This window comes from Pteropus vampyrus, unplaced genomic scaffold (assembly GCF_000151845.1).
Source record: "Pteropus vampyrus isolate Shadow unplaced genomic scaffold, Pvam_2.0 Scaffold24, whole genome shotgun sequence".
Classification (NCBI taxonomy): Eukaryota; Metazoa; Chordata; class Mammalia; order Chiroptera; family Pteropodidae; genus Pteropus; species Pteropus vampyrus.
The window spans coordinates 13,331,725-13,340,086 of record NW_011888805.1 but is presented as its reverse complement, the minus strand read 5'-3'; the positions used below and the strand labels follow the sequence as shown (position 1 = coordinate 13,340,086).

Here is an 8,362-nt window from a genome sequence, read left to right as displayed (position 1 = left end):
AAGGGAAACAATCATTAGTTGAAATTAACCTCCAGTAAACTTGTACCTATAATTTTTGTTGGATCGTATTTTGTTAAACATTTGAGATTTATAATAAAAACTGGTAAATTGAAAAAACATGAGTACTAATAGCTGATAATTTCCTCAATCATCCTGGTGTATTTATGTTTTCTCCCCCAGAAAAATTGAAGTTAAAATCTCATAGTTCTCGTGATAATCAAGAAGGACCGAATTCTCCCAATGTAAAGAGAAGCATCATGAGCAGCAACTCGCCCCCAGCTGCAGCTGTGGAGCTGTGCTACGAAAACGTGACCGGATCCTGTGTGAAAACCCCGTACTCGCCTGGAACCCGCCTGGTTCTCTATGCACTGTTTGGCTTTGGGGCTGTGCTGGCCCTGTTTGGAAACCTCTTGGTGATGATTTCAGTCCTGTATTTCAAGCAGCTGCACTCTCCAACCAAGTTTCTCATCGCCTCCCTGGCCTGCGCTGACTTTCTGGTGGGCGGCACAGTGCTGCCCTTCAGCATGCTCAGGTCCGTGGAGAGCTGCTCATACTTCAGGCAGAGCTTCTGTACTTTCCACACGTGCTGTGATGTGGCTTTTTGTTACTCTTCTCCCTTTCACCTATGCTTCATCTCCATCGACAGGTACATTGCTGTTACTGGCCCTCTGCTCTATCCTACCAAGTTCACAGTGTCTGTGTCAGTAATTTACATCACCATCTCCTGGATCCTGCCCTTTGCACATGTGCTGCACTGGCACCTATGACAATGGGCTAGAAGAATTAGCTAGTGCTCTCAACTGCATAGGAGGTTGTCAGACAGTTGTAAATCAAAACTGGGTGTTGATAGATTTTCTATCTTTCTTATATATACCCTCGTTACGATTATTCTCTATAGTAATATTTTTCTCGTGGCTAGACAACAGGCTAAAAGGATGGAAAATACTGCTGGCAATATAGAATCATCATCAGATAGTTATAAATCCAGAGTGGCCAGGAGAGAGAGGAAAGCAGCTAAAACCCTGGGGGTGACAGTGGTAGCATTTATGATTTAGTGGTTACCTTATAGTATTGACTCACTTATTGATGCCTTTATGAGCTTCATAACCCCTGCCTATACTCATGAGATTTGCAGTTGATGTGCTTATTATACCTCAGCCATGAACCCTTTGATTTATGTTTTATTTTATCCATGGTTTTGGAAAGCCATAAAAGTTATTGTAAGTGGTCGGGTTTTCGAGGACAGTTCATCAGCAATGAATTTGTTCTTTGAACAAATGTAAGCAATTAGATTGAGATAATTGAAGATATCTTTACACTGTCCAAATGAAATGAGTTTTTGAAAATCAAGTTATTGACTATTATTATAAAGAAAAACATATTCTTCAAATTTAATAGGGTAAATCAATGTTTTTCAATTATATTAGTATGTGTACTTTCCTGATACTTTCCCCAAAATATTTATTTGACTAAGAAATGGTAAATCCTATTTGTTAAGCATTGCACAGCTCCCCATACCCCACTCCCTGCAGACACTTCCCTCCCTCCATTTTCTTTTTTACTCCACTGACTCTTCCCTTGCGAACCTAAAATCATCTTTGTTTTCTTTGATTTCTTTTCTTCTTTTGTTACAAAGTCTTCTACTCACTCTCAACTTATCAAAAATTTCTCTGTGATTGACTTCATGGGGCTACTCTTTTTTTTTTTTTGTTCCTTCGCTTTGCTTTGCTTATTTTCCCCAGGGAAACTATTTGGGTAGCAGTCAATCTATTACGCTTAATATCTGTGTGGTGTCTGTGTCAGGAATTTGCTTCAATATCTTATCCTTGCATACAGGTGCCCATGAGGTTGGAATGGAGGAATAAGTAACTGTTCTCTGCTCCATAGGTGGTGTCAGCTTGTTGTAAATCAAACTGGATATTGATAAAATTTCTATTATTTTCACATGTCTCATGTTAACATGTTTCAATATATTCGGAGAGGGTGGACTGGAAAACAGTTAAAAAGATTGAAACTACTAGTAGAAAATAGCTACATTATCAGGGAATTGTAAGACCAGAGTAGCTAAGGGAGAGAGAAAAGAAGCTAGAACATTGGGTTCACAGTTAGGGTTTTGATCTCATGGTTATCACATGTATTTGATTCATTCACTGATTGTCTTTGAGGTTTTATAATCCCTTCTTATGTTTATGAGATATTTTCTGGTTCATTAATTATAATTCTGCTCTAAATTATTTGATTGATGATTTTTTTACCCTGTGTCTAGAAGAACAATAAAACTTATAAATGCCAAGTAATAAATGACAGTTTATCAACCATAACTTAATTTATAAATAAGCCTAAATTTTAAATTGATGTTTTCAAAGATTTGAAGTTGATATGGTTACATAATGGAAACTTCTCAATAATTATGATACGAAATACAGTGCATGGTAATGATTCATTAAATAGGTGAGGAAAAATGGTACCTCAATTAACACAGCGGAACCTTTATGCTTTCCCTTTCTTGGTGAATTGAACTTCTCTAAACATTGGATAGAAATGTATCTACTAAGAGCAGTGAATACAAAGCTCATAATTTCTAGTCTCCTCAAATTTGCGCACTTCCCTGCTCTGTCAATTGTTAATTATTTTATCTTTCCAGGCCTCCCATATCTTTCTTATCTTGCCTATCAACATTACCTGTCATTTTCAAAGGTTTCCTGATTTTGTGTTCACCGTGACAATTTTGTATTCCTTATTTTTCTGTGGACTTGGTAACTTTGCTTTCATTTTGAGCAGCTTGTTTCTGAGCGTCATTCTTTCTGGAGCTCCTAGAGGTCTCTGAGCCATATACACAAGTCATTCTGACTCAGGACAAGATTCATATTTTATATGTTGGGGGTGTATTTTGTGATCATGGAAAGAACCATGAGCAAATGGTACAATTTTTGCAACAGAGATTGTCTCTTGAATGATTGTTTTCTTATTCCATGAGGTGTATCGTTCTACGTATCAGCATGATAGACTTCAATTTTCTGTCATTTTTTTTTCTAGTAACACTATCCAAAGTTTATACATTGTCCACAATTAAAATTACAATGTATTGTAAGTTATGGGAAAAAAATGGATTATTCAAGAAATGTTGATGTGTCATATAATATTGGGACACTATGTCGTTAAGCATTTTGCTTCATTCATTTCAGAAACCAAAACTGATTTCTTTCAGATGTTAAAAAATTAGAGAAATAACTTTTGTAATTTTTCATTGGTATAATTATAATAGAAAACCCAAAGAAATTTGTGCGCTCATTTTCAATATTTAATCTTCTAAAGAAAACAGTCATGTTAAGGGAAAAACAAAGACAAACTTGGGAAATATCATTGGCAGCATACATGATGAAAAAGAATTAATAGATTTAAAAGTGTAAGCTTTTTACAAAATAGTAAGAAAGCAATAAACATTACTCGAAATGAACGAATAGGCCATTTTTCAAAGGAAAATTACAAATGGCCAAAAAATACATTAAAATGCCAATTGTACAATAATTTTAAAATGTAATAGAGTTTCATATATCAAATTGGCAGATATTAGAAGGATCAATAATACTTGATGTTAACTAGAGTCTGGGAAATTGAGTGCTGCCCTGAGAGTGGAACATAATCATATAGATCTAGGGAAAATATAATTGAGTTTCTCCTTTCTGGAATAGACTGAAATATTTGTATAAAAATTTAAATCATACATGTCGCATGACTCTATATTTCTATTTCCACCAAGTAATCCTAAGAAAAGAGCCAGGCAAGGAAGCAAATATGATCAAGACATTCATTGTATAAGCCTTAATTATTAACTGGAAAAAACCTACATCAATATAGCATAAATTAAACAAATAATGTTCTACAGATGTAAGAGAATGTTATGAAGCCATTAAAAACTGCCAGAAATTTTGTGTACATTGATATGGAAAAACAACCACAATATATTTTTTGACTAAAAACAACTAAACCAAAAATCTCTAGCCCAATTGTAAAACAGTATATGTAATTAGGACCTATATATATATATATATATATATATATATATATACACACACTTCAATATGCCTTTAAAACTCTAAATTTATGTGTAATGTACAGTTTATATGCATAAGATAATTTACTTTATAATTTATTTCTATCATTTTAATATTTGTGATGATATAAATACATTAAAATTGCTATTACCAATACACATCTCTATTCTCATCTGAGCATTGAAGTTAGATCTGTCTGTGTGTCTCATTTTATTTTCACAGAATATCTTTGAGTATATATTGCTAAGATATTTTTTCTCATCTAATGAAGCAAAACTAGCTTTATTCGTATATTTTAGGGACTACATCTGAAAGTGACTAAAGTATCTTAGAATTATATCATAACGTTAAGTATTCTTAATGTAAATATTTGCAGCAGATCTTTAAGATCCTCCAACTCATCTTCTCTAATATTAATTATTTGCTGTATCAGGAGCTAAAGCTGTGTGAGGTACCAAGTCATTCTTTTACCTTCCATTTGTGTTTTTTCCTACTCTTTATGTTATCTCTTGAAAAGTGATAAAGAGTGTCAGTACATATGTTGGGTATAAGCTGTAGGGAGAGCCCATCTTCTAAGAGAGAAAGGCAGTGTCTCTAGAGAATCATCGCACAGGAGTTCCACTCTGAAAGCTCTGAGCATAAATCTTGGCCGTGTGATCTTGGATAATTTACTGACTTCCCCCAGCTTCAGATTACTCATTTTTAATATGGGAGTAATATTACCTACCATATACAACTGTGTGAGTAAAGATAGGAAAAGGACCTAACTTACAGTTAAAACAGAGTTACTATGTAACAACCGATAATATACTATAGTATAGGGTAGATAATACATGATAAATAGACAGACAGATAGAATATGGTAATCATTAACAGAAAAAATTACAAGTGAATGATTATTTCTTCCAATCAACTTTATTTCTAAGGAGTGATTAGAATGACTGGTGTTGGCATTTAAGCTTGGTGAAGAGGAGAGTTACAACATCCAGCAAATGAGAGTTTAAAAGTTACTTGTAGTTGGCTTTCTAGAGCAAGCGAGCCTGCAAGGTGATCAAATACACAAAATGGAGAGATTTTAGGTTTTAATAAGTCCAAATTCTGAAATTCCAAATGCTATAACACTGGAAGCTTGTGTCCTAATAAATTTGGTGACAAACACCGACATCAGGTCATTTCTAGCATTACTTCTTTCTACTATCTGAACATTGATACTTTGGTACAGAGATAGCAATGTGTCGATTACAAGTGCTTCACACATTTCACTGGTATATTCAAAATATGTAATGGATGAGCCTTTTTAAAATGTAAAAAAAGTTCTGATTTCCCGAAGGACCAAAGTTTCAGATAAGAGATTGCAGCCCTGCTAACTGCAAGCCCTAGGTTATATCCATGTGAATGAGGGACTGGGATAGGCTGGGAGGTGATATCTTCAAAGGACAAGACATCTAGAACCTGCGAGGCAACTTAGCACATGGCCAAGAACATGGACTCGAGGCAGTCTGCCTAGGGTCAATCCAGGTCCTCCCCAACTTCTTCACCTCCCAAGGACTCAGTATTCTCAGCTATGACAGGGGTATAACAATACTACTTACTTGATGGAGTTATTATGATGACTTAAGGAACTGATACTTCTGAAGCACTCACAACAAATGTTTATATTTTATATATTGTAGATACTTAAAGTAGTAGTAGAAGTAATAACAGAGTGATGGGTATTAAAATGAAGGTGAAAGATGGAAGAACTCTGTGGTCAGTGCTTAACAGTATTGAAGAGAAGCCTGAGTGACACAATCTGATGATATTGGGGCTTTTAAGGAAGAAGGAGAGAGAATGCTCTAATGCCATGAAGAGGAACAAGGGGGATGCATGCCCACTTTGTCATTCTGCCTGTTGGGAAGCAGAGACCTCAGGTGAAGGCCAGGTCCTAGTGGGTGCACAGAACTTACACAGAAAGAAACATATTTCTAAAGTTATTTATCGCTATTTATTCATTTCATTGTTGTCTTCAAATATTAACTCAGTTGTGTGGAAATGTCAGTCTCAGAAACTGGACTGTGGCAAACTTTTCACTAGTCATAAAAAAAAGAATGATGAAACAAGTGCTTCATAAGAGAAGATTTATTCACTTTACAAGACTGTCCTTTTTTGTTAAATAATGTCTTTCCCATACTTTAGATATTAAAGCATGCTTTTATGAAATTTTGGCAAAGTACATAAAGTTGTTGTTGCTGCTGCTTTTCTGATGTTCTTCGCTGGTAAATTTAAAATTTCATTATTATTTGTTGATTCCCAAGAATTTAACCAATTTTATTATTTCCGAAACCCAAATTTCTAGGAAGCACTGTCCTGAATCACTTGTATATTTAATGGTAAAGGTGATGTTTTGCCAGTGGGTAACAATTTTATATCTATCAAAACAAACTAGAGCAGCATGTGATGAACTCCACACATTAGAGACCGTGAAGCAGTAATGAATGATAATAACCTGACATGAGCCAATGGAAGTAGATATTCAAGAAATCAACCACATAGAGAAATTAATATCAAATATATGTTATGAAAAGGATTGTCCTGCATTTTTCGACCTTTTTTGCTACCTATGAAAGCTTCACAGATCTAAGTTATTTTTTACTTTCATATTTAGGGTTAGTCAATAAAGAATATCTAGCCGAATGCTGAGATATAAATTGGAGCATCTTCCTAAGGCCTCTAAAATTCTTACACACATATGACGCTTCCTATCTTGCTAATAAGACGACCTCGAGTAAATAGATTTGCAACAGTTAAAGATCAAGATTAGGCAGCAATCATGTCTCTCAGGGGTCTGTGATTCTAACAGCAAAGACGGCTTCTGAGGCAAACTTTTCTTATCTTGCGTCATCTAAAGTTTTCAGCCTGATATCTACACTTAACCTTTAGCTTGCGAATTTTACCTTCTCTAAAACATTTCTAAAATAAAACCCTATTAAGTCTATCATCTCCCAAGTGTATGAGAGTGTGAGATAGGCCTCTTTAGGACAGACTGACAGATATTACAGAAAGATGCCTTAATGATCTCTGTGGTCTTTCCAGTGGACAAATGTAGATGTTTGTTAATGAGAGCAAAGGGAGAGAAGTATTTTATATTCTTGTCTCTTAGCATTAGAGACAAGAAGCATCTGAACACAAAGCAGAGTCAAAGTGTTAAACTATAAATGCACAGCAGATAAAAATGATAATACACAGACGATATATTTAATGAACAGTCTAAGCAAATCTTCAAGTGATTGCATAACTGAGCCGGTTCTTATTTTAATTCTCACATAATTCGATTGTGTTTTACAAGTATCTTTTAGAAATATATGTTAACTACTTATGGAATATTTTTATTGCGGTGAAAAACAACACAAAATCAATTTTGCTCCCATCACAGTCTCCACATGAGCAAATCTTCCTTTGTCATCCCTTCATGAGATCTCAGGCAGTCCTCAGAGCTGTCCAGTCACTCTGAGTGTTAAAGATGTTCACTACGGTCTGCTCCATTTGAAAACTACGGTCTATATCTAATGGTACCCAGTGCTAGTGCGGTCTAAGATTAAAAAGCCTGGTTTTAAGGAAGGAGCATGTTTTGGTTTTTCATTCCTTATCTCACTCTGCTTTCTGCTCTATTCCACTGGGAGAAGGAGAAAGTAAAAGAAAGGAAATATAATCATTTGATACCAAATCTGATCTCCTTGCAACCTTCACTTGGCGATCATGCCTACATCATCTGTGTAATGAGCCTTCCAATAATGACCCTGTCATGCAGTGCTTATTTGGTTTCTGCGGGCATCTCTGCAGGAGGCATTTTCGTACCCAGTTTCTAATCTAGTGATCAGCACTGTATTGACTTTTTCAACATCTTCCTCAAATCCTATGCAATGTGTCACAGACATTTTGTGTACTCTAAAATGGAAGGCCAGCCAGAAAGGCCAAGCCTGACTGGCTTCCATGTGTGTATTAGCCCACATGAAACTAATGACTCTTTGCACTTGAAATAGTGACAGCATAGGCTTCTCCCCCTGCTGGCCCAATTCTCCTCCCAGCCATCTCTCCCCAATTCTACTTGCCTCTGTTCAACATAAACACAGGGCAGGTCTGCAAGACTATTGAATAAGCAAATTTAAAGAGGGACTCAAGCTTGAATTGTCTCACAATACCATCATAAATGGAGTGGTTCCCTGGACAATGGGACTCCAGGAGCAAAAGCCTGTAAGTTTTCTATTCATAGACTCTAAAGAGAGTTTGAAAGAGGTCAACTGCAACGGCTCAGCAACATTAGAGAACTA

General features: G+C 35.6%; 1 pseudogene; it reads left to right on the top strand.

Moving 5' to 3' along the window:
• Nucleotides 1–257: 257 nt before the first annotated feature.
• LOC105289497 lies at nt 258–1,283 on the top strand (annotated as a pseudogene).
• The last annotated feature ends 7,079 nt before the right edge of the window (nt 1,284–8,362 follow it).